We start from the raw sequence: 27,404 nt of genomic DNA, 5'->3' as shown, positions 1-27,404 counted from the left end.
AGAGCAAACTATACTGTTTGACTGATGGCCCTTAATATAAAGACTTGTTTCGGACTTTACGTTTCCCAATTTTGCTTTAAGTTATAAAGTTATTTTGTTATTTACAAGTGGCCTAGATGTGTAAAGCGCTTTGGGGTCCTTAGGGACTAGTAAAGCGCTATACAAATACAGGCCATTTACCATTTACCATTATCCTTATTGCTGTTTTAGAGAGGAGCGGTGCTTCAAAGGATAGTTGCAGATTTCTGTCAGAATCTGCAGATTATACAGTACAAATAAAATGTTCCCGTTTCTCCAGCGTTGTCTTTCCAACAGTTTCACTAACATCTACACTGGATGGCCAGGAAGCGTTCACGATGTCTTCTCGGGCACTTCTCCAGCACTTTTCTGGCGCTGATAATTGGCGTCTGTCTTGTGTCAGTGACGTAAAAGATGGATTTAATGCGACATGAGCGTTCAAACAGCAGTTGCTTTCTAAAACATCAGATATGTATCAGATTCAGTACCACATACGAAAGTGACCTGGATCGGATTTGAAAATATCGGATTTGTGCTGTTCACACTGTCATACCATGATCGGATATGGGTCGCATAGGGTCAAAAAATTCGGATTTGATGCGCTTTCACCTGCAGTGTGAACATAGCCTTAGAGTTTATGTTTAAACTCAAGATTTTTTAATATGCTTTTTGGAATCGGTCAGTTAGTAATTGTTAACTGACCATGAATATGAATGTGAGCGGTATAAATGGCTTTCTATCTCTGTCTGTTGTGACAGATTAACGACCAAACATACATTCTCAGTGATGGGTACATAAGGGTGTCCATAAGTGCATGAGGCAACACGACACCCTATGCCGCAGGTGGATGATGGATTTTGTAATCGTATCACCAGACCTGCGGCCATATGCTCTGGACACTCGGATAAAGAGAGGGGCTGAGCTGTCAACTGATCACCACCTGGTGGTGAGTTGGATCAGGTGGTGGCTGAGGATGCAGGACAGACTTGGTGCACCTAAACGTATAGTGAGGGTGCGCTGGGAATGCCTGGCAGAAGCTGCGAGATCTTCAACACATACCTCTGGCAGAGTTTCAACAGCATTCTGAGGGAGACTGAGGACGTTGAGTCTGAATGGACCATGTTCAGCACCTCCACTGCCAAAGCTGCTGCAGACAGGCAGCAAGGTGGTTGGTGGTTGGTGCCTTGCGGCCACAAGGTGGTTGGCACCTGTCATGGTAACCCCTTAACCAAATGGTGGACACCAGAGGTGAAGGGAGCTACCCGGCTGAAGAAGGAGTCCTATCGGGCTTGGTTAGCCTATGGGACTTTGGAGGCAGCTGATAGTTACCAAAAGGCCAAGTGGAACACAGCTTGGGCAGTAGCTGAAGCAAAAACCTAGGTGTGGGAGAAGTTCGTGGGAGGCCATGGAAAAAGACTTTTAGGCTGCCTTGAAGAGATTCCGGCAAACCATCAGGCAACTCAGGATGGGAAAGTGGTGCTTTACCTGCACTGTGTATAGTGAGGGTCGAGCACCGCTGACTTCAACTGAGAACATTGTTGGGTGAACAAGATCGTGAATGCAAGCGGCAGAAATGAGCTTCCTCCACAGGGTGGCTGGCCTCTCCCTTAGAGATAGTGTTCAGCCATCCAGGAGAGGCTCAGAGTAGAGCCACTGCTCCTCCACATTGAAAGGAGCCAGCTGAGGTAGTTCGGGCATCTGAAAAGGATGCCTCCTGGGCACAGTGTTCCAGGCATGTCTTACTGGGAGGAGGCCCCAGGGTAGACCCAGGACAGGAGAGATTATATCTCTCAGCAGGCCTGGGACCGCCTTGGTGTTGGAGGAGGTGGCTGGGGAGAGGGAAGTCTGGGCTTCTCTGATTAGGCTACTGCCCCCGCGACCTGGTACCAGATAAGCGGAAGAAGACTGATGGATGGATGGATGGATGGATGGATCAGACTTTGTGGCATGTCAATGTTCTCCTTCTTCTCATATTGTTCCACTTTCCAGCCTCCATTGTAAAATAATTAAAACAAGAAAAACCACCGAAAGTGTTTTTAGAATAAAATAAAAGGTTTTGGGGGCGGAGAGATTGGGAAAAGAGAAAAGATAAGTAAATATCTTTATACAGAGAGAAATCTGGCCAAGTTATAGAGAAAGAACAGAATTCCATTTGAGGATTCAATGCAGTAATCCCTCTTTTTTCATTCACAACCCCTACTGTCTCTCCATCTCTGGTCCATAGCACGACAGAGCTGCTGTCATTAATTTTGTAGAATGGAGTGAAGATGAGAGAGGCAGCGAGTCACAGTTTTCACAGCCATATATATGGAGCAAGGCCCACTTTCATCTCTCCCAGACAAAAACACAAAGATACTATCTGTTATGCCTGAAACCCATTTCTTTGTAACATTAGGGGCTGAAATGGGGTCCTTCAAAAGACCTGTGGGTCTGGAATCATAAAAAGTCTATGTGGTACTGACTGATTCACCTTAGTGTTTTGAATCACAATCTACTAAGCAGAAACTGAGCACAGAGATGAGCAAGATGGTTCCAGTGAAAAAGACTATATTGACTGTTTTGAAGCAATAGAGGATTTTATTTTATGTATTCTTCATAAGTCAACAAATAAAATTCTTTGAAGTAAATTTCAGTAAGCAGCACACTGCACTGAATTAGAATCAGAATACTTTATTAATCTCGGAGGAAATTATGTGGTCACAGTTGCTCCAAGACAATAAGAACATATAATAACTAGGGATGGGTTATTATATATTATTATCGGTTCTGACATAAACGGTAGTAACCAGACCGAAAAGCAGCTCACATTTCGGTGCTTTATTTCGGTGCTTTTTTTTTTCCTGAGCTGTCATACACTTTGGATTCCAGCCAATCATTTTACCTTTGCAAGCGTAGTAGGTGGGCCCAGGTACGTACGTTCTTTTAGAGCAGAGCTACAGAAGACGAAGCGGTCAAAAGTCTGGCTGTGCTTCACAGCAAAAGATGCAAACTCAGCAGCCTGCAACAAGTGCTTTAAGGTGATACTGTGCAAAGGAGGTAACACCTCGAATCTGATGAAACACCTGGCGACGCATAGCATTTTGTTAAAAGCCGAGAAATGCGCCGTATTTGATAGCTTGCTGCGAGACCTCACACCGAGCACATCTACTGCGCGTGGGTTGCCTGTTATCTGACCCGGAGTTAGCAACATCCCCCAAAAACCCGAAGAGGAGAGTCCTGGCCCCTAGCCCTGCCAGTGAAGCAGAAATGATGACGGATGATGATGGCAGCAGCAGCCGTTCTTCTCTGCGTGAGTAGCTTAATGTTGTCCGTGTGTAATTTACGTTGAGTAGGCTAACCACGTTATTAAATTAATGCATGTAAGGTGAACTAGCAAACACCGTCGTAGTTACATGCGGCTGTCTTCTTGTTTGATGGCAGATACTCCCTTCACCCTGGCCAAAAAGGCTAAAATGACCAAAGAAAAAGTGGAAAACAGCTAAACATGAGAGGTTTTTGGACAAAGTTTGTGTTTTTTCCATTGATTAAGCACTGCTTCCAGCCAAGAGTGATGCCATGAATCCCCTATAGCTGCAGAAAAGGCTAACATTGTTATCTTTTTACAAAAAAAAACAGCTAAACATGAGAGGTTTTTGGACCAATTTTGTGTTTTCCATTCTTTAAGCACCGAACCGGTGCTTAAAGAATGGAACGGTGCCGGTGCTTAAACGGTGCTCGAACCGAGCACCGTTTAAGCACCGGCACCGTTTCAAAAGTACCGGTTTGGTACAGGTATCGGATAAAACCTAAACGATACCCATCCCTAATAATAACAAGTTAAAGTACCAATTAAATCATACAGTATTTATTACACTATTACAAAATATTACAAAACAGCTCTAATAAATACAAAAAGCTCTGAAATATAAATATCCCTCTCTGTTACAAAAAATTGAATATAGTTGGGGCTAATTTGTTGGCAGTTAAAAATACAGTTTAACCTCCGATGAAATTCTCAAGTCGACTTTTAAGTCATTTATTAATCCATCTAAATTCCAAATAAAAAACAACAACACTGACAAACGTTTTGAATGCCAAACCAAGACTATGTACAGCTATATCAATTATTATTGACTAAAATGACGTTCAAGTACAATTTCAGTTTTTGTTTTTATTGCAACGCATGTAGTTACTCTCATGTACAACAGATAGGGATTAAAGGAAAAAAAATAGTGTCCGTGCTAGAAGAGGAATCATTTCCTTAATTTCCTGTGTTTACACATACACGCACGCACGCGCACACACACACACACACACACACACACACACACACACACACACACACACACACACACACTACTTTTAACTCCAAAGCATCTACTGAACAAGTTGTGCATCCTGAGTAGCTGCATGTGACTCTAGCTGTTCTTAAAGACAACATCTGTGTTTCTGAACCAGTGAGCTCACATCACTCCACCCCACAAAACTGTCCATCACCCTGTATACAGCCAACATTAGCAGAATTGTCTGAAAGTCACTGTAGGTGGCATGAATCTAATCTGTACCTGAAGCCTGAAGTATAGAGCGCGAAGCGGAAGGGTGATAAAACCTTTTGGTCCTCCTGTATGTTGGTGTAATAGCAGATATCAGGTCTTTCCTTTGCATGTGTCCTGCAATGGTTCCATTCCAAACCTCCCTGTTGTTATTTTGTTGACTTTGTTCTCCAGCTTCACTCTTTTCTCTATACCACTTTAATTTTATGCCACCTCTGTACGCGTTTGCACACTTCTTTGTTCCCACTCCTGAAAGCTCTTTTCTTCCTAATTCATTTTCACTTTAATGTGTCTTTTAAACCCAGTTTTGCTGCTGGGAGCAGCAGACAGGCTTTTGGGGGGCAACAGAATCCACACAGAAGTTCCAATTCACTCTGTCAGATTGTCAGTATTGTCTCCATAAAGACTGAAAATAAAAACACAGGCAGTGGTCTCAAAGTATCTCTGTATAGTCTCCTCAGCATTCTGTTGTTACTGGGATTGCACCAGCAGTTGTGGACATAAAGAACAATTCTTCGTCGTCTTTTCTTCTCGCTCTTGCCAGGGTGTCTGAATTCTCTTACACAGTGAAAACTAGCTAATGCTTGTTTAACCTTGAGCGGGGGTAGTGAGAAGGCAATCTGCAAGCACTCACAGACTGTCTGTCTACCTGCGTGGAGATGATTTGTCATAGGCAGTGTCAAAAACTTGTGATACAACCGGTTGGTGGGCTACTCTTGCTTATGTGGTTGGTCTGTCGGCTAGATGTAGAAAAAAGCAAAGATGAAAGACAGAAAGTAAAACTGAGTGTTAAAACAATAAAAAACAAAACAAAAAAACACCCACAGTCACTGTCTGTACTTTTTGATGCTGTATTTTTTATTTTTGATCTATTTTTTTGCACTTCTCCCATTCTTGTTGAACTCCAGCATTTTTCCCTTCCCTGTTCTGGGCCAATTGTGAACCAGTCAGCATTTGACTGGTGATATACATGTCGAGAAACTTGCGTTTTGGATTCTGAGGGATAGCTTAAGAGTGCAGGAAATTTACGGAAATCTGTATGCAGCTGGACGTGTTTGCAGGACCATAAACTACATTTGAGTTCACAGTCAAGTCTGCATTGTTGTTTTCCTGCCATGAAACACATGGCACGCTCATAGAAACTTTCTCTCTCCTTGTTAACAATCCTAGTTTGTCCATCTTGCCTAACATTCCCCATTATTATCGACAAAAGCACTGGCCAGGGCTTTCTCTTCCTCAGTCATCTTCCTTTTTGAAAAACTCCAAGATCCAAAAGTGGCCAATAGCATGCTGTTGTGGGAGTTATGGCATATGCCAATGCTGCAATGGTCAGCCAGTTAGTCAGCCAGTAAGCCAGCTGTTTTATCCTGCTGCTGCAGTGTTCAACCATTGTCTATGCATGCTAACTGTATGCCTCTTAGCTTTTTGCCTAAGAATTATACACAAAGATTTTTTTTAAAAGAAGAAGAAAACAGACTAACACACATTAACTTCTTAAAGAGGCAGGCTGCCATTTCCAACTCTGTTTTAGACCAAACTTCAAATTTGCAAACAAAATACGTATTTTGAGATCTCTCCATGTTAAGCCAAAAGTTAAAAAATTTAATTTACTTAAAAGCCCTTTTTCTTGCTATTTTCCAGACATTTCAGCTGCACCTCACAGCCCTGATCAATGGATAAAAATCACAATTAGTTTTTTTTTTCTGAAAAAAGTCTAAATAAATATCATATAATATGCATTCCTTGGAAAAAATGTACTTGCAGTATATTTTCATATATTTCCTTCTTAGGTTTTCAATTTAAAATCCTTAAAATACATTCACTATTGCTGATTTAAGCAATAGTGAATGTTTTGATAAATCACTGACTGATGAAAGCATTTTGTTTCTTTCTTAACGGTGTCTATATGAACCTAGCCAACATCTTTGTTTAGCTGAGTTTGCAGTAAGCTGTTTCCTCCGATGCTCCTTAGTCATTTAGTAAGATTAGAAGAACATACATGGCACACTCCTTATGATGCATATCAACTCTCCTCAAACTGTGAAAAATCATTGTGGTGCATTTAACATGTATGTATGTATTAGGTTTGTTTAATTTGCTTTTTCATCTGAATGTCCTATTATTAACATTCAAAATAAATACCAATAAAATCCTGGCTTCAGTGACAGCTGTATAAGTTTCGCTTTAGTTTCTATAGAAATGTATTTTTATTTATTACATGTACACATGATTTTGAACATAAAAAATAAGGAGAAAATACTTTACGGCAATATGATGACATACAAAAAAAACACAAGCCTTAAATCAATATATGGCAGGTTTAGAAGCAATAATGTTGTTCCCTGGGAGGGGAAAAAAGACTGCAAAAGAATGGCTTTTCCTTGAAGCCAGCTCTATTTCCACTGCTGGGAACACTGCTGATTCTGCGCTGTGTTCCACATGGCTGCCCTCCTTCACCAAGCTGACAGCCACAAAAATGAGTGTTTACTGCTCTCCGGCAGAGCAAGATAAACTCACAGATGGGCCTCTCCACTCCAACAGGTCGAGAGGAGGCACCTCAGCATGGTAGAAGCTGGATGAAGATGAAGGGGGGCCTAGGTGATACAGAGTTGAAGGGAGTAGGAAGGCGACACAGATAGGCGGGTTTAGAAAGTGGCAACTGGCAACATTGGCACCAGTTCAACATCAATTGTTGTTCAATCAGGTTCTCACCAACACATTGCATAAATGCTTGCTCTACTCTGAGGTCAACCTTATCTGCCATGTAGTTAATTTAAGTTTTAAAATACATCACCACTGTCACACTGCGTCACAAATGCCTTATAAGACATATCCTGTATCAGTTACAGGTGACTTTGTATTTTTCTACGTAAATATGCATCCAAGCAACAAAATCCCAAACAAACAAAACCAGGAAGCAAGTTAACTTTCCAAGATATCTTTGTCATTTACAGTATGTTCAAATTAACTTCATCTGATGATGTGTACCTTAAATCCTTTTCAGATAGTCAGTTATATGTTACATCATCTGGGGACTCATCACCACTGGTAAGCCTGGAAATGGAAATGAAGCTTCTAATGTGGCTAATGTTAAAAAAAAGTAAAGTATAATATTTTCCTAAACTCAAACAAATAGTTCTGAGCCTTTTTCTCTTGGATGGTTGTTGCCTACCACTTTCTAGACACTAATGTGTGAGCTAGTGTGGCCATGTCAGTTTGCAAACAGAGAACGGGGCAGAGATTGCACTGTTTCACCTTTACATAAGAAACATGGTATGCGAAGCAACATCAGACGAAATTTAAACAGTAATTGTAATTGAGGAATTGAGATCTCTCAGTTTGGAAAAGGTTATAAAGCCATTTCTAAAACTGTGGGACTCCAGAGAACAACAGAGTCTTCAAAAGCACATTTTTACAGCCATTATCCACAAATGGCGAGAACATGGAACAGTGCTGAACCTTGCCAGGAGTGAACGGCCGACCAAAATTATGCCAAGAGTGCAACAACATCCAAATAACTGCATGCCTCACTTGCCTTAGTTAAGGTCAGTGTTAATGACTCCACCATAAGAAAGAGACTGGGCAAAAATAATCTGCATGGCAGAGCTCCAAGACAAAAGCTACTGCTGAGCAAAAGGAACATAAAGACTCGTCTCAGTTTTGCTAGAAAACACCCAAGACTTTGGGGAAAATATTATGTGGAATGATGAAACAAAAGTTGAACGTTTTGGAAGGTGTGTGTCCCATTACATCTGGTGTAAAAGTAACACAACATTTCACAAAAGGACCATCATACCAACAGTAAGATATGGTGGTGGTAGTGTGATGGTCCGGGGCTGTTTTGCTGCCTCAGGACCTGGAAGACATGCTGTGGTAAATGGCACCATGAATTATGCTGTCTACCCAAACAACCTGAAGAATGTCCAGTTGTCTGTTTGTGACCTCAAGCTGTAGCGCACTTGGGTTCTGCAGCAGGAACAATGACCCAGAACACACCAGCAAGTCCACCTCTGAATGGCTTAAGAAAAACTTAGCCCTAGTCAAAGTCCAGGCCTGAATCCATTTGGGATGCTGTGGCATGACCGCAAAAAGGTAGTTCATGCTCAAACCTTCCAGTTTGGCTACATTACAGCAATTTTGCAAAGATGAGTGGGCCAAAATTCCTCCACAGCACTGACAAAGACTGATTGCCAGTTATCACGCTTGATTGCAGTTGTTGCTGCTATTGTTATTAGGTTAGGTGGCAATCCCTTTTTCACACAGGGCCATGTAGGTTTGGATTTTTCCCCTTAATAATAAACACCCTCATTTAAAAACTGAATTTTGTGTTTACTTGTGTTATCTTTATCTAATATTTAAATTTGTTTGATGATTTGAAACATTTATGTGTGACAAACGTACAAACAAAATAGGAAATCAGGAAGGGGGCAAACACACTTTCACACCACTGTAGATAGATGTTCATGAGTCTGAAGCGGACCGTTTTTATTACTGTGGTCAATGTAAAAACTATAAATTAATTATAAACTTAAACAAAACAAGTTTAGAATGTAAGAATATTCTAACTTTTAAATAAAAGTAATACGCCCAGTATTCTCAGTCTTATGTTTCCTGTTCAGACGCAGGTGTTTGACAGGTAAATCAAACAATACAAAAGGTTTGTCTCAAAATGAAATTCCCCTTCTACTTAGTGCTTAATGTGTTTCCATTTAACTTCAGTATTAAATATGAAACAGTCTCAATATGCAACAACACAAAACGCTGTCAATGTATAAAATAATAAATATTTCTAAGAAAGCAGTTTACTTTGATGACAGAGTCTTTCTACTCCCCTGCAGGTTGCCAGCTGCAGAGCATCACACCTCTTTTAGGACCATTTGCAAACCTTCAAACAGAGAAAGAGGCAAATCTGTTACGTTTACTGGGATGAGCAGCAAACGTTCAAGGTTGAGGGGTGGCTGTAGCTCAGGAGGTAGAGCAGGTCATCTTATAATTGGACAGTTGGTGGTTTAATCCCTGTTTGCTTCACTTTGCATGCTAAATATCCTTAGGTGAGATACTCCCGAGTCTGTTTCTCCATCAAAGAGTGAATGTTAGATAGAAAGCACTTACAGATAGAAAAAAGTGAATGAGGCATGTTGTATAAAGCACTTTGAGTAGAAGAATAATATATATCTATATCTATATACATATATAAGAACCAGTCTGAGATTAAGGCCTTTACACACTGGATATGTGAAATATATTATTATATGATTTTTCATGCACAATATTTTGCACATGAAAAATCTGAATTTGGGACTTCTTGATCCTGCTCTTCACAATGAATGCATTATTTAGCTGGATAAATTTGCAGGTAAAATTACAATTTTCTGAACCAAGCTTGATTTTTCAAATCTGAATAATCAGATCTGACCAATCAGACAATCTGAGCTACAGTGCACGTGTTGCTAAATGCAACAAACAACAAATGCAAGACAAAAGTTCAAACTGACATCCTGAAATATGTACAAAAGTGGTCGTGGTATAAGTTCTCCCCGCTGCTGCCATCTCCTATCTTGTTTTGATGAACTCGGAATGTCCACTTTCTAATGACACTTTTTTTTGGAAGTAGTGTAAGTAAGTAATGCTTTCGGTGTGTATAGAGGTTACACGACATGTTCGGATCTGAAAAATTCCGAATTTCACGTTGGTTTTTTTTGCAATGTGTTCAGTGTACCCTTAAGAGGTAATAGATATGCACAGATGAGCTCTGTAATATGTTTTAGAGTAATATGTCCCACAGGTTCTGTGAGTGAGGGTTAAGATGGTTGTTTTCAGTCCTGGAGTGTGGCTCTTCTCTATCATTCCATCACAATAGCACCATCGATTACAAAGCCAATAAACCGTGTGTGAAATTTCTCCCGCTATTCCCTTCGTAACTGCAGGATGTAGCAGACAGCTGATCTTTCTTCTTTCAGCTTGTTTAACTGCATAGCTGCAGTTAAACAAGCTGAAAGAAGAAGCTGTACAACTGACCGTTGTGTAATTCTGAAGTTAACAATCAGATAAATGGTTACATATAGCAGGAATAATTCTAAGGTTTTTTTAATTTTCGTTTTTTTTATGAATCTCCTGATGTTCTGAATCTGGTTCATTTATATTTTGTTTAGTTAGGTGAAGTTTTTCTTGTGAAACATTAGTGCTAAGTGGCATTATGAAAGGTTGAAATGGAACCCAGCAGTCTGGGTTCAGTAATTTGCGCAAGGATAGTTTAATTTATGTGGAGAAGCCAGGTATTGACCTGCTCCTTAGCTAGCTAGTTAGCTAGCTAGATCATTCCATACTGTAGCATTCTTTGATTCTTTGTGTTATGGTTATAAAATGGATGACCAGAATAGGACCAGCTTTAACCTGAAACTATCACAGAGGGGATGGTAGTGGTGGTAGGGGGCCTTAGAGAGCTACACTCAGATGTGCTTGTAGCTGTTCGAGGAATCACGCAGCCTGACAAGTGTGAAATTTGAGTAAAGCCAGTGAAGTGAAACGAAAAGGACTGTTGACATCCAGAGAGTAGAGAGAGCCCAGATGAAACACAGGTGCTGTAAAAGACCTTTGAACTTAAGAAGGAAAGGGACACTGGCAGCAACAAGGGTACTCAGGAGGAAAATAAGTCTTACACCTGCCAGAATTGAGGCCATCCTTGCTTTCCCACGTGCAATTTTTAATCAGTAAAGTGCGAGAGAAAGATAGCCACAGGGATTAATCGCAGAAAAACAAACAAACAAGCAGGGTGTATGTTTAGGGGTGAATTTAACTATCATTTCTAAAAGCAAAGCCATTAGAGGAGGGTGTTTAGAAGTGGAATGAAAAGTGGCGGTATCTCACTTTGGTGTGATTAAAATACTCCCCCACTAAGCAATCTGCATATCAGAGCAGTGACCAGAATAATTCAAATATTTGAATTTGGTTCAAAGCGTGGGCAGCATGTGAGAACCGCTTTTGAATCACCAAGAGCAAAAATCCTTCATTTGCCTTTTGTCTAAGAAGAAGAACTCGTAACTGTCCCATGCGTCTTATCAAGGTGTCAGACAAAACCTGGGCAGAACTACACAATGATTTCCGCAACACATAGAAGATAACTGACAGCAGACAAACGTTGATCCAGTTTGAGATGGGCATGCAATCATGTCCCCTTGAGTCCCTCTTCTTGCTGTGACAGGCAGCCACACAGAATGGCGATAACAAAAAGTGAATGCAGAGCTGGGAAACCCTGCTGCAGTCTGTGTGGATACATTTCTCTCAGCAGTATGCTGGTTGTGAACAAGCACATCTGAAAATCGAGAAAAGATGATGCTGGTATGACAGATTCACCAGCACTGACAACTTGTACAAATATAGAGTCAAAAGACAGCAGCAGTGCATAGCTGCTGCCTGTAGCCTTTTGTAAAATGACAACCTGAATGGCTTTCTGGTATCATTTTCATATGTTGTTTTTTACCATGTTGTCTGCATAAGATTTAACAGATGAAGAAATGTTTTTGAGTAGCTGATGGTATAGTTGATTCACAATCATACACATTTATTTTTTGATTGATTTTTTACAATTAGATACAATGATGAATGTTAGATACAATGTTATTTTTGTTTGTTTGTTTGTTTATTAATGTTGTTAGACAGACCCTGTTAGATTTTGTTACAAAAAAAGCTCTGAAACACGTTAAAGCCTTTGCACAGTGTTTATGCATTTGGAAACTGCTTTTCAGTCAGTCTGCACTCAGTCGGAGCCCCTTCAGTTAACACAAACGTGTGTAGTAATGTTCATGATGTCCTAAAGTCTATAAACTCAATTAACATTACACTACTGTCACACTTATTTTTGATGTAAACTAGTCAAAAATTGTGTATGCTAAATTCAGTAACTGAGAGCTCTAAATGCAGCTTCATGACTTTTACCTGCCTTATTAGCAGTGAAAGCAATAAAGCTTTAATTCAAGCAGATAAGAAAAGTTCCACTAAGATATAATAATGATGCATAAATATGTATATGTGTATTTTATAAATATATCATCAATATACAAAGACTTTTGATGGCAAAGGTTTCACTGTGTTACAGTATTACTTCTTTATCCCATCTGGCTGAAACTAACCAGAAGCATGTATTTACATTCACAAAAAATTGCAGAGCTCTACTTCAGCTGTGATGAAAACATTCTTAATTCATGCCAGCAAAGTTCTGGGTCTAACTCAAGAAAGCAAACACAATTACCAAATCAATTATGTTCCGCTGATTACTCTTGATTTATAATTACTGAGCTCAGGGCCCACTCTGCTTTTCAGCATTAATTCAATAAGCTTGTGTGCACGGCAAACTGCTTTGCACTCAGTCTGAGTTGATTGGCTTGATTGGCGGTTGGCAGGCTGTTGGCAGGTTCAGGTCCATGTCCTTTATTTCCTGTCTAACGGACAAGAAGGCCCATACTTATACAGTTGGACTGGCAATCTGAGATAGCAGAAGTTTACACAGTGGGAGTGCTGGAAACAGAAGCTACTTTGCACTGGTGAGATGAGCAGTGAGAAAAGCAAGACAAAAGACACAGCTCTGAAAACAAACTATGGTAGGAATGGCTTTCTATCAGTTCTTTTTTGGACTAGCACATTATAGGCAGGCAGAGAGTTGTCAATAGTGTGTATATATTATATATATATATATATATATGAGAGAGAGAGAGAGAGTCCTCCTCAAAGACGAGTCACAGGAGGACAGAAGTATATCACAATTGGAAAGAAGAGCAACAATAGATCAGTTACAGACTGAATAAATAATTCAGTCTGCAGCATCAGCAAAGCAGATTTTTATGAAGCCTCAGAAGACAAGGTGACACCTGCAAGGAAAAATAACTCTGTCAACTTCATGTAATTCAAAATGTGATTTTTTTCACATGACATTACTCTGTCAAAAAATATAATAAGCATTTTAATAAAAGGAAATTTTAACTCACGAAGTTGAAAAGAGGACAAATAAGTCCTTCAAGGACTGCAAGTCCTTGTCCCAGTGTGAACAACTCACCCAGAAGGCATCCACGAGGCATATATCAGATACCCAAACCACCTCAACTGGCTTCTTTCGATTTAGAGGACCAGCAACTCTACTCTGGAGTCCCTTGAGTCCATGGTGGCTGGCCTCTCCATCTCTAAGTGAGAGGCCAGCCACCCTTCGGAGGAAGCCCATTTCCACCGCTTGTATCCACAATCTCGTTATTTTGGTCACTACCCACAGCTAGAGACCATAGGTGAAGGTAGCAACATAGATCGACTGGTAAATTTAGAGCTTCTCTTTTCTAACCAAACACAATGCTGAAATAGCCCAAAAAGCGTGACACCTTAAGAAGCTGATCGTAGACAACATTTTTACAAATGACATTGAAAATAAGACTGTAAGTGGACTCCTGATTAGTGACATAAGTGACCATCTTCCAGTTTTTACAATATATGATAGAAATTACAAGATCAATAAAATGGACAGTAAAAAAGAGTACAGGCGAGTAAGAACAGAAGAAAGAATGAATGCATTTAAAAAAGATTTATTGAAAGAGAACTTGGGTGAAGTATATCAGGAACATGACGTTAATAGTGCGTATAATGAATTCCTTAGAATATTTACATTACTGTACAATACCAACTGTCCAATAATGCAATATAGTAGAAAACATAAATATATGGGCTGTCCATGGATAACAAAAGGTCTGCAAAATGCATGTATAAAGAAAAATGCTCTATACAGAGATTTCTTAAGAAAGAGAACTAAAGATTCTGAAATCAGATACAAAAGATATAAAAATAGGTTAACTAATATACTTAGATATAGTAAAAAGGAATACTATATGAAGCAATTAGATATAAATAGAAATAATATTAAAAGATTATGGGAAATAATGAACAGTGTTATAAAATGTGGGGCTGGACAAAAGAGCTATCCCAAGTATTTCATTTGTAATGACCATGAAGAATACAATATGGATGTTGTGGCAAATAGTCTCGATGAATTCTTTGTAACTGCTGGACCAAATTTAGCAAGAACAATCACTCATCCTGGGAAAGCACAGGAAAAACACTGATAGACAGAAATCCATATTCTATGTTTCTCACAGCCATTGATGAAAATGAAGTTTTTGAGATTGTTAAAAAATGTAAAAATCAGAAATCTCTGGATTGTAATGATATTGATGTGATAGTGGTTAAAAGAGTCATTGAGGCTATTATAAAACCGTTTACATACATCTGTAATTTATCATTTCAAACTGGTCAATTTCCAGACAGAATGAAAATAGCAAAAGTTATACCTCTATACAAATCTGGCAACAAACACCATTTCACAAACTACAGGCCTGTCTCTTTACTACCTCAATTCTCAAAAATTCTTGAAAAACTGTTTAACAACCGACTGGAAAAATCTATAGATAAACATAAACTACTCACCGAGAGTCAGTACGGATTCAGATCAAACAGATCAACATCATCGGCACTATTAGATTCAATAGAATACATCACAAATTCCATAGACAAAAAGCAATATGTGGCTGGGTTATTCATAGACTTGACAAAGGCATTTGACACAATAGATCATGATATATTAATAAGAAAACTGGAACGTTATGGTGTCAGAGGGGTAGTTTTAGATTGGGTCCAGAGTTATTTAAGTGACAGGAAGCAGTTTGTGAAAATAAATGATGGTTGCTCCTTATGTATAGACATTGCTTGTGGTGTACCCCAAGGCTCAGTTTTGGGTCCAAAATTCTTCAACTTGTACATTAACGACATCTGTAAAGTGTCCAAAGTATTAAAAATGTTTCTCTTTGCTGACGATACAAACATTTTTTGCTCTGGTGATGATCTGCAGAATTTATTGGAGGATATGAGTAATGAAATAAGTAAAGTGAAGTTCTGGCTTGATAAAAACAAGTTATCATTAAATTTGAATAAATCTAAACTTATGTTATTTGGAAATAGTAGTTTAAATACAAATGCAAAGATTCAAATAAATGGTGTTGATATTGAAAGAGTCAGTGAAAATAAATTTCTGGGGGTAATAATAGATGAAAAACTTAACTGGGGAGCTCACGTAAGATATATTCATTCCAAAGTAACACGAAGCATTGCAATACTCAACAAGGCAAAGCAGGAATTAGACAGAACATCACTTCATATTCTATTACTGTTCACTGGTTTCACCATACTTAAGCTATTGTGCAGAGGTCTGGGGCAACAACTATAAAATCACATTACATTCACTTTTTACTCTTCAAAAAAAAGCAATTTGAATCATCCACAATGCAGGTTACAGGGAACATACAAACTCACAATTTTTGCACTGAAATATTAATATCTTGTGAAATTCCAAACAGCACAAATTCTATTCAAAGCAAAAAATAAAGAACAGCCAGGTAATATTCAGAGTATGGGGTTTTTTTTTTAAAGAAGGAAGTTATAATTTAAGGGGTTTTTGTAACTTCAAAACAGGGAAGGTTCGTACTACAAGAAAAAGCTTTTGTGTTTCTGTTCATGGAGTGAAACTGTGGAACAGTCTGAATATGGAATTGAAGCGATGTCCAAACATAAAAGAGTTCAAAAAGAGTTATAAAAATATGATCTTCTCGAACTATAAAGAAAGGAAAAATATTGAAATTAGGTGAATGTCTCTATTTAAAAAAAATTATGATGTGATATTGTAGTATATAGTATATATTATATAAGAAATCTGTTCACTATTCTTATTACAGATTATATCGTAAGGAAGCTGACTAAATATTAACTTATGGTAAAGGGGTGGGATTAAATAAGTGTGTACTTCTTCCCACTCCCTTTCAACATGTAAATGAATCAGAACGGTAGCAATATTGAAATGTATTGCCTTTTGTATAGTATTTTTTTCTCTCTTATTTTCTTTACTAAATGTACCTGTATACTGTTTACATGTTTGAAATAAATTAACAATCAATCAGTCAAGTTGTTCTAACTTCTATCTTCTGTCAACATCTCACACATACACACACACAGCACTCACAGCAAGGCAATGGAGACATTACGGTGAGTGATGGGCCACACCAATACATGTACAGCAAAGAATTTGGATTCCACAATTCTGACAGTTAAAAGTCAATGTGTATATGTTCTGTTCTTTTTTATTGTCATCTTTTGTAAAGATGTTTTAGTCCAATATCATCTTGTTTCATCCACCAGACTAAGCATTGTCAGCTTCATTAGACACCTGAATGACAAGTTCATATATCCATACCGTGACTTGGTATTCTTCTTACACAGACACCCTGCTGCTGGCTCATCTAAAGTCTGCATGCATTTCTAGCTGCCTGACCACATCAGTATATTGACTTTGAGTACTTGCTATGGTGCAAGCCCCAAAAACACTCCTGGCTTCCATCACAGAAGAATCCTTTTACGTTAAAGCCACAGAAATGCTTTTAGGACCAAATAGCTGCAAAACACTGGAACAGCCACATATTCAAAATGTGGGGCTTTCTTTAAAAAAAACCTTCCCAACAAATACTTTTCTTTAATTTTCTTCTAAAGGTGAGATAAGTAGAAATTTAAGCAGTCACCTGACTCACTTGTCCCTGCACCAAAGTAATAATATTTTTTACACCTACCTATTCATTTCTTTTACCTAATGTCCTATTGTGAAATTATATTCCCCCAATATTTACTGCTATAGATGCTATCTGTGATCATTTCAGTCATCTCAAGTTTACTTAGAGCAGGATAAAGCAAACAGAATAAGTTTGTGGTGAAAGCTTTGTGCTTTACTTATAATGTATTTTGTGGACAGTCACAGTACCTGGTGGTTATGCTTAAGAATGTAATGATATGTCAAAGTATGGCTAGTGCGTCATACCTTGGACTGACATGAGCTCGTTTTAATTATGATGCAGTGTACATGCTTCCAAAAATACATTTACATTTTTTACATTTGAAGAGAAAAATCTCATAAAATGACGAAATGGAGCCTTACAGGCAGTAAGTAATCAACAGTTCACAGCTATAGAGGAAACACAGGTGCCCAAACAGAAGTTAAGTAATGCTGCTGTTTTGTCTCAGCAAACACAAGAGCCTTAATGGGATTTCACGATTATCCTCCAAAGCTAGATACTGCAAATCTCCTACAGAGCCCTGAGTACAGGTAGTGAATGATAATGAAAACACAGGCACAGGCTGTAGAACTGGTCAAAAGACAAATTAAGTTGCAAACACTGCTCTATGGTCAAATTGCCTGTGTCCACTGAACAGGGAAAGAAATGTTACTTAGCCAAATTGGGACTGGAAAGAAATGCATGACAAGGGAAAACCCTGAACACTTGTTCCCTACAATGAAGTGATCTGGTGCCTCGATGAAATATATATTATATCATAATTATATGCATATATGTATTTCATTAGGGTAGGTAAGGGTTACTCTCCAGAGTATCCTTATGCCTTTGCTGCTATAAAAAAAACATCCCAGAAATTTTGCTAAATATTCCATCTACACAGTTTGATAATAATATGCCTTATAAATACAATATACTGATTATCACAAGGATAATATTGCAGTGAGACAATATGTAACAGACTGTAGATGCATCAAGTTTGCTCACAAAGTACTAGCAAGAGCTGCTATTTCACCAGTGTAGACATACACTCTGTTTTGTTTGTGTCTTTGTTTTTTTCAGCTCTGACAATACATGTATACACTCGGTTGGCCTCAAAGTCTTTTCTCATTTCTGTGTTATATCTGTCATGTCTGCTCTGCTTTTCCTGAGAAAGATTAATTCTTGGATTTCTTACATTCCTTGATATATTTATAATCATATTTGCATCAATTAAAGCTTTTCAGAAAAATATTTACCTTTTGCAGTTCTTCAGCAAATATCCACTAATGTCACTTGCCTGTTAATGATAAATAAAAGACAAAACGCTAATGTCTGCAAAGTGATATGACTTGACATCTAATAAATAAACATTTGTATAGAATTTAATCTGGAGATTTAACTATGTAACAGGGAAGTACTGCAAAAAGACTTATTTGTCCATGTTTGTCTTATCTTGAGTTTTTCCATTAGAACACTGTGGGTCACCTCTCGGTCATTAGAACACCACATTAGAAGCTTCATTTAAAGTCCAGCTAGTGTTAGTGAGCTGTGTTTAAGGTATGAGTAAAGTCCTCTGGATCTGTGCACTGTGCAATGATTCCCTTTAATTAAAGAGAGTACTGAGCCGACCAGAGGTCTCAAGGGAAAATCCACTGGTCACAGTCAGCTCAAAAAGTCAAACACTGTCACAAGCCAAAGATCTGTTGTAAAGCTCATTAATCTAGTGCAACCTATTTGCTGTGAGCCCAAATCCCACCTTTAGGGATTTTGGCTGACCAGTAGGGCTGCCACAAACGATTATTTTGATAGTTGACTAGTCACCGATTATTTTTGTGATTAGTCGACTAATCAAATCCATTGGACGTAAAACGTACAGCTTATTGCACCAGCACGCATCTGCTCTCATATAACTATCCTTAGCTTACAGCTTTAAGTGTTTAAGGTATGTGCTAACTAAAAATAAAGACAAAATGATAGTTTATTAAATTTTAATGAAATTTGCAGATTGTTTCGGTGAAGTTTAATAAACTCCTTGCTATCTAAAATATAACGGGACACCGGAGTATATTCTCGAGCATCTCACACTTCTGATCAGTTGTCTGCTTGACATTTATTCAGCTGTGTAAAAACTATAACTTTAATCTCAGCCAAACCGATTTACTCAGGAACAAATAAAATACTAAAAAAAGCAAAACAATAACATTTTGAAGTTATCTAAGTGACTTATATATCATGTTTAACCTGAGTAGCGAAAGACGGCGGTGGGTTTGAAAACGATTAGCCGGGTGTCCGGTGTTCTCACGGGCTCTAGTGAGCCTTGCCCCCAGCTAGCTATCGAGCTAGTGGGTAACAGACGTCTCCGAAAACGTCGGAGCGCTTTTGAAAATATGTGGTGTCTTGATAAACTGAGCAGATATTTCAGGTTTACACAGTTATATTCTCGCCTGAAAATATGTTAAACGTTTATTTTGTGACCCAGAAAGAATAATAAGAGTAATATTAAAACTAACTAGCTGCCGCCATTGTTGACAACTGTGCTGGGCCGCGCTATGAATTCTGGGACACAGCTTCTTCTTCTTTGGGGTTTAACGGCAGCTGGCATACTTGTACATGCAGTGCTGCCATCTTCTGTTTCAGTCCGTTATTACACCCTTAAATCCTACTACTTATTCCTGCGTCTTTTGGGATCTTACAAAGCTTCAAACGAAGCGTCGACTATTAAATCAGTCGTCGACGATTTTAATAGTCGACGTAATCGTGACTAGTCGACTAATCGTGGCAGCCCTACTGACCAGTATTCCTTATAATGATATTTGACCTAAAATTTTCAGGGAGATGTAGCGCCTCTCTTTTCACACTATTAAATCAGAAGTCCACCTAGTGCAAGGATGTCAAACTAATTATACATCATGGGTTGCATATATCCCACTTTGATATTAAGTGGACTAGAGCACTAAATCTCACTTTCCAATCAATGTAAAGTTTAAATACACATTTAGCTACAAACAGCTTTCTAATCTATCATATCACTCTATGTCACCCTATGAATTAATTAACCGATATCAAATTCCTAGTAATGACTGGACAAAGCCGAATTGAAAGACAACACAGAGTTACTAATCACAGCAGCACAGGAACAAGCTCTGAGCACAAGATCCATAGAGCCTGGGGTCTACCACACCAGGCAAGACCCCAGGTGCAGGCTGTGTAAAGATGCCCCTGAGACAATCCAGCACATAACAGCACAGTGCAAGATGCTAGCAAGCAGGGCATACATGGAACCCCGTAACCAAGTGGCCGACATAGTATACAGAAACATCTGTGTTGAATATGGCCTGGAAGTCCCGAGGTCAAAATGGGAGAATCCTCTAGGGTGGTTGAGAATGACAGAACTAACATCCTGTGGGACTTTGTGATACAGACAAACAAGCTGGTGTTGGCAAACCAACTGGGCATAGTTTTAGTGGACAAGCAGAGGGAGACAGCTGTAGTGATAGATGTAGCTATACAAAGTAATACCAACATCAGGAACCAGGATCCAGGAATGACATCTGAAAACTCTGTCCGGAAGATAGCCGTGCTCGGACCAGCAAAGATTCTGTGCAGGACCCTCAAGCTCTTCCAACTCAGGCCCTTTTGTAGACGGTCCGAGCTGAAAGGATAAAGACGGCCCGCTCTGCAGTCGGTTGTATTACAAGCTCCATTCTGTCTGACATCACAGGTTAAGTTTATTGCTTTTGCTTTTATGTCATACCAGGAGGTAGGAATATACCATCCCTGATCTGGTGGGCTGCATTTCAAGTGTCAAACCAAATCTGACCTCATATAAAACACACCTGACACCTTGCTGCTGCAACCTTTGCACACCCAAGTCTTTACACTTCTAAATAAAATACATAAAGTCGATTTCTCCAGCAGTCATTCTGTCTAATTCTGTGTTGAACAACCTGAAGGGTCAACAGTTTAACACAGTTGGAGTCTAACAGAAATTTATGCTTCTAACAAGCGGCTTTTTTTACAGATATAAAATGAACATCCACTGTGTATTGTAAGAACACCTGGACACCAAAAGCTAGACTGAACAGACTTCTTGTATTCAAACTCTTACTCCTTTGTTTAGTGTAACACTTTAGTAGTTAAAGCAGATCAGAATCAAAGCAAGAACACTCATAAGAAATATTTTTTAACATTTCTTCACAGACTGAAGAAAACCAATGAAATATTACTAAAACTGAATTACATTTTAAGTTTGATGACACAGAATGCAGGACACATAAGCTACTGAACAAAAGATAAGCTTTAATAACTGATTTGCAGATTTACTTGAAACAAGAATCCAGAATACAGACATGAAGGAGGAAAGGAACAGAAAGAAACAGAAAACAATTAGTGATGACCAGTGATGGGAATAACGGCGTTACAAGTCACGGCGTTACTAACGGCGTTACTTTTTTCAGTAACGAGTAATCTAACTAATTACTATTCCTATCGTTACAACGCTGTTACAGTTACTAACAAGAAAATGCGGTCAGTTACTATTTTTCAACAAACAGACGGTTGAAGCTGTGTTCAGCTTACCGCATCTTATATCAGTTGCACGGAAGTAGCTGTAAGTAATCGGGGTGCTACAGCTTTAAGCAGCTGCGCACGCTCCTGCGGACGGTAATCACGATCACTGTCTAGCACAGTGGTTCCCAAACTTTTTTTGCTAGGCCCCCCTTTGTTTTACAAGAAAAATGTTCTTGTTTTACGCTACGTCCACACCTACACGGGTATTTTTGAAAACGCAGCTGTTTCATCCACACGTAAACGGCGTTTCGAATCACCGAAAACTGAGATTTTTAAAACTCCTTTTTTGCGTTTACGTGTGGACGAGGTTCGTCATGCAGTGTCAAAGGTATGTGCCTTTTTCACGTCACGCTGTGCGCCACGTTATTGTTTACATGAGATGAATTGCAGAATGGCAGATAGAAACAAAATACTGTTAATCTGACTATCTTCAGGTTTTACACGCTTACATATAAACACGCAGTCACTGTCCCTCCGTTTAGAAAGGCAGAGGCGTCACGGTGTAATTATTTTACGTGTAGTTGTTTTTTTCCTGTGTAATAATATTCAACATTGCTATCAATACATTTTTCAAAAAACTGCCTCTCTGTGCAAATGGGTTTAAAAACATGAACAGCTGTAGGATACTGTTTGGCCGTGATTTGAACCGAGGGAACAAATCGTGGCAGGATCAGCCTGATATTATTTTTATCCCGCTGTAACTTTACTGTATAAAGAGCTAACATCTCCGAAATGTCAGGAGTAGTTAGTCATTACAACAAGTGTTTGTGAACTAAAAATCAAGAATGTGGGATACTGTTTGTCCGTGATTTGAAGAGCCCAGCGCTGCTCCCGACAAAGGGAAAAGCAATTAAGCAGGGGAGACCTACCTCGGCACTTGTGCAGGTGAAACCAAAGGGAAGATATGCTTCACCATATTTTCTAGTCTTTGGCTTGGAATGAAGTTGGTTTGGAAACATATTCAGCTATGCTTCAGCTCCTGCTTTGCGTTTGTGTGGGAGCCCGTGCTAGCAGTGTCCAAGCGTTGTTTTTTTCCCCCCCTTTTCATACGCGCCCCTCCTGCCATGGCTCTGCGACCCCCCTAGGGGTCATGATAAACAATACATACGTGGCGTTTTTACTGTCTAAGGACAGCGCAGCAAGCACTCTCTGCTTATGACCAAAACAACAAAACAAAACAGGGGAAGTTTTAGGAGTGACGGCGAGAGAGAGAGAGAGAGAGGGCGAGTTTTGAGATGTGAGAAATTTGTGACATTTAGCGTGTTTGGAGTGTGTAGTTAATGTGTTGTCATGTGTAGTTAGTGTGTAGTGTTGTGGATAGTTTTGTGTTGTGTGTCAGAACAATGAGGTGACTGCTGTCTCCAGATAGAAAAAGGAGTGATACACCTGCTGCTGTCAGACCTGCAGGTATCAGGCTGTGATGTTCTCCTTTATAGTGGACAGAAATTATTTTTTTGGAGTGGCACAAATAATTTGTGTGGCATCTTATTGAATACAGAACAGCTGATTGTTCTGTAAATAGTTTGAAATGGTTATTTAAAAAAATCAAGGTAAAAGGTAAATGGATGCAAATAACTTTGTTTGCAAAACTTGTGCATAGGATTTTAAAATTGACAATTTATATTTGCATTTAAAGTTATGAAATATGATTCATTAAACATGTTTGTGGTTGTTACAGTAAAAAATATAACTTTTTCTACTCTGATTTTGTTTTTTGTCTGATTTTAGATCAATTGTGGTAATACAGTATGTCAAAATGAAAACATAACTGTAAATTCAGACACGTGAGGTTGTGCTGATGATACCAAACAAGGCAAAGTAAATAATTTTTAAAGGTAAAATGTGGAGGGAAAATCAAAAGTAGTTAAAAATGGCCAATTATACCCTGGACCCCAGAGGGCTAAACTTTTTTTTTTTAAAGTAACGCAATAGTTACTTTTCAAGTAATTAATTACTTTTAAAATATTGTAACTCAGTTACTAACTTAGTTACTTTTTTGAAGAAGTAACTAGTAACTATATTTAATTACTTTTTCAAAGTAACTTGCCCAACACTGGTGATGACATACAAAACGGGAATAAGATGCAGGTGAAAGTAATCAACAGGTGTCAACAGACAGGAAGCAAAACTAACACAGGACAAAATCTTATTCTCAAAGTAAAACAGAGAAAAACAAGAGAGTAACACTTAACAAGAGAACACAGGGTGTCAAAAGTAGAGATGGACCGATCCGATATTACGTATCGGTATCGGTCCGATACTGACATAAATTACTGGATCGGATATCGGAGAAAAATAAAAAATGTAATCCGATCCATTAAATATCACGAAAGCACCTCACAAAACTTGCAACACGCTATAACTCACCTCAGAACGTTAGCACGTTGGAGCAGTATGCATCACGTGATAGAGCGGCTGTGGCATGCGGGACCTGTCGGTGGTCTGGTTGAGCATTTGGAGCTTCGCTAGCAACCCGGCATTTCATCTCCGACAAAGTTATCCCCGAGAGAAGTAAAGCAAGTGTGTAAGTCCATCTCTGAATGTTTGTAAGGCATTCCTGCGTTAAGCTTAACAAACGATATATGGAGCGACTGCCTCTTCTTGCTGCTACTTCAATCATGAAACTGCTTAATGATCAGCTGATCGGCTTTTCTGTCGCGAGTTTGTTGTTTGTTCTTGTTTGTTTTTGGCCCACTTTGCACCAGAAAGAGGAAACCAGTGGATAAACAACAGCAGCACGTTTAAGCTTGATAAGCTGTTGTTAGAATTTATTTAATATTACTTTCTACACCAGGATCCTTTTCTACGTAGCTGACGCTGGTAACTGTGCAGGGGCGGATCTAGCAAAGTTTAGCCAGGGGGGCCGATAGGGCATTAACAGGGAAAAGGGGGCACAAAGACATACTTTTCTTACTTATTCTCATTTAAAATGTCTAGCTTTTAATAAATAATTATCTGACACCCAAAGTTTTAATTTGATGTAAAATGAATCGAAGTCCATTACTGTATATAGTAACTATTAAGTCTAATATATATACCCTAGTAAACTATAGTACTTTTTCCTTTGGGAAGGTACCATCTGTGCAGTCTGCAATTTTGTTGAAGAAAGATGTTGAATCTATTTAATATTTCTTGAAAAATAATTGATTTCTGTGCATTTTTTTTCACACTGCATCAAATTAAGGTTGATTACGTCGATTAAGCATCATGAGGTGGAGCGTGAGGGGTGGTTCCCTATTTTTTATTTATTTATTTTTGTTGTTGCTGGGAGTTGGAACCCTATTAGTTAGGTTGCTTAATATTTACGCTAAGTACTCTTTAAAATACCAGAATAGGGAGGATGGTGTAGGTTTAAGTTTATTAGATTGATCAGTATTGCTGAACTATGAAATATTTTTTTTTGCATACAGGTATAACAGAATAGCTTTAGTGTAGTTGTTGTTTTAAACTTGAGTATGAACTTATACAAAATGCAGCAAGATATTTAAAAAAAATGTTTTATTGATTAAAAAACACTATATCGGATTCATATCGGTATCGGCAGATATCCAAATTTATGATATCGGTATCGGTATCGGACATAAAAAAGTGGTATCGTGCCATCTCTAGTCAAAAGTACAAACACAACCCAAAGACATGCATTTAGTGGGGTTAATCTTTGCTCTCTCTGTGGTAGAGTATCACTTCCTGCTCATGTTCTAACACACAGTCATGTTTTTGTGCAGCTTATCTGTGTAGCCAATTTAATTAAAAACTTACAGATAGATTTTTTTGTTTCATAGTGAGTGTAATCTTCACGTGCTTCATCTGAAGCATACTCTCTGTGTATTTACTGTGTCTTTAGCGATTCGCTAGCTTAGCTTAGCACTTAGCCAACTCTCTAGCAGCATGGCCTCTTCATCTGTCCCTCCTGCACTTTCCTGCTCATTGTCCTAGTGGTCATCCTTTGACCGCTAGCTCTACCCCAGCAGATTGTCACGAACAGGATGGCTGGCTGATGGTGAGGAGGCAGCATAGTCTTAAAGCCCCTACTACACCACTAACCTGTTCATGTGTCTAACCGTTTTTCCCCACTCAGCGACACACCCACTGGGGATCAAACTCTGGTAATTGGTGATTCTGTTCTCAGACATGCGAAGCTAGAGACACTAGCAACCACAGTCAATTGTCTTCCAGGGGCCGGAGCAGGCGGCATTAAGGGAAATTTAAAACTGTGGCTAAGGGTAAACATAAATTCAGGAAAATTATAATTCACATTGGCGGTTATGACACCCAGTTGCGTCAATCAGAGGTAACTAAAATTAATTTTGAACCTCTGTCTAACTTTGCCAAAACAATATTGGAGTCTGTAGTTTTCTCTGGTCCCCTCTCCACTCGGACCAGGAGTGACATGTTTATTCGCATGTTCTCCTTAAATTGATGGCTGTCTGAGTGGTGTCCAAAAAACAATGTGGGCTTTATAGATAACTGGAAAACTTTCTGGAGGAAACCTGGTCTTGTTAGGAGACAAGGCATCCGTCCCACTTTAAATGGAGCAGCTCTCATTTCTAGAAATCTGGTCAAATGTATTAAACCCTGCAAAACGTGACTATCCACAGTTGCAGTCTTACATGCCTCTCTGCAGCTTCTCTCCTCCCATTATCCCCCCAAACCCCCATCCCCTTAGAGACTGTGTCTGATCCCAAACAGACAAAAAACAAACTAAAAACCAGCAGAAAGCAACTTAATCAAAAAAATCACAAAGAAAGAATAATACAATATCCACATCTGCACCAAAGAGTAAAACAGTGAAATGTGGATTATTAAACATTAGGTATCTCTCTTCCAAGTATCTGTTAGTACATGAATTAATAATTGATCAATAAATTAATTTACTCTGCCTTACAGAAACCTGGTTACAGCAGGATGATTATGTTACTTAAAATGAATCAACATCCCCGAGTCATACTTACTATCATATCCTATCCTATCCTCAAAGCACAGGCCGAGGGGCTGATGTGGCAACAATTTTCAATTTGATTCACCTCAATTTTATTTAAACAGCACCAAATCACAACAACAGTCCTCAAGGTGCTTTATATTATAAGGTAACCCCTACAATAATGCATACAGAGAAAAACCCAACAAGCAAATGACCCACTATGAGCAAGCACTTTGGCGACAGTGGGAAGGAAAAACTCTTGTTTAACAGGAAGAAACATCCAAGAACCAAAACAAGAATCCTTTAAAAACAGAACCAAATCCAGGAACCATATTTTTATAGTATGGTTAGTACTTTCACTGAAATGAGCACTTCTTTGAAAAGGTTTTGATCATTATCTCAGGTAAATTTGAAAGTATTTATTTAAAAGGGAAAGTGCATATTAATGAATATATCAATGTAAATAAGCCAGAGTTAGCCAAAGGGCTGCTTTTCATCTGTGGTCACTGGTAATACATGATAGCATTCTAGTCAGAGATGTATTTTCTATAGCACTGTTCCTTGCTAGCTCTGGGAGACAGAGCATCTCATGAGCTCATCGACTCTAGGGGTAAATGGATAAAGCACAAGATACTGTCATGTCTTTGCAGCCTGAACTTCACTCTGTGTGGCCTCCAAAGAGAGGCTGTCACACCCTTTGGAGGCCAGCTAAAATGGTGTGATCTTGATAAACTGAGCTAA

General features: G+C 38.8%; 1 protein-coding gene and 1 pseudogene across 2 annotated transcripts in view; one reads left to right on the top strand and one right to left on the bottom strand.

Annotated features, from left to right (window-relative positions):
• The window catches only part of sez6b (seizure related 6 homolog b), a 232,991-nt gene that overhangs the window by 160,607 nt on the left and 44,980 nt on the right, over positions 1–27,404 (bottom strand). The window lies entirely within an intron of this gene.
• On the top strand, positions 1,042–26,330 carry LOC146374314 (uncharacterized; annotated as a pseudogene).

This window comes from Perissodus microlepis, chromosome 14, assembly GCF_051167445.1.
Source record: "Perissodus microlepis isolate ML-2025 ecotype Zambia chromosome 14, ASM5116744v1, whole genome shotgun sequence".
Taxonomy (NCBI): domain Eukaryota; kingdom Metazoa; phylum Chordata; class Actinopteri; order Cichliformes; family Cichlidae; genus Perissodus; species Perissodus microlepis.
The sequence above is the reverse complement of the archived record's forward strand: the minus strand, read 5'-3'. Positions and strand labels throughout refer to the sequence as shown.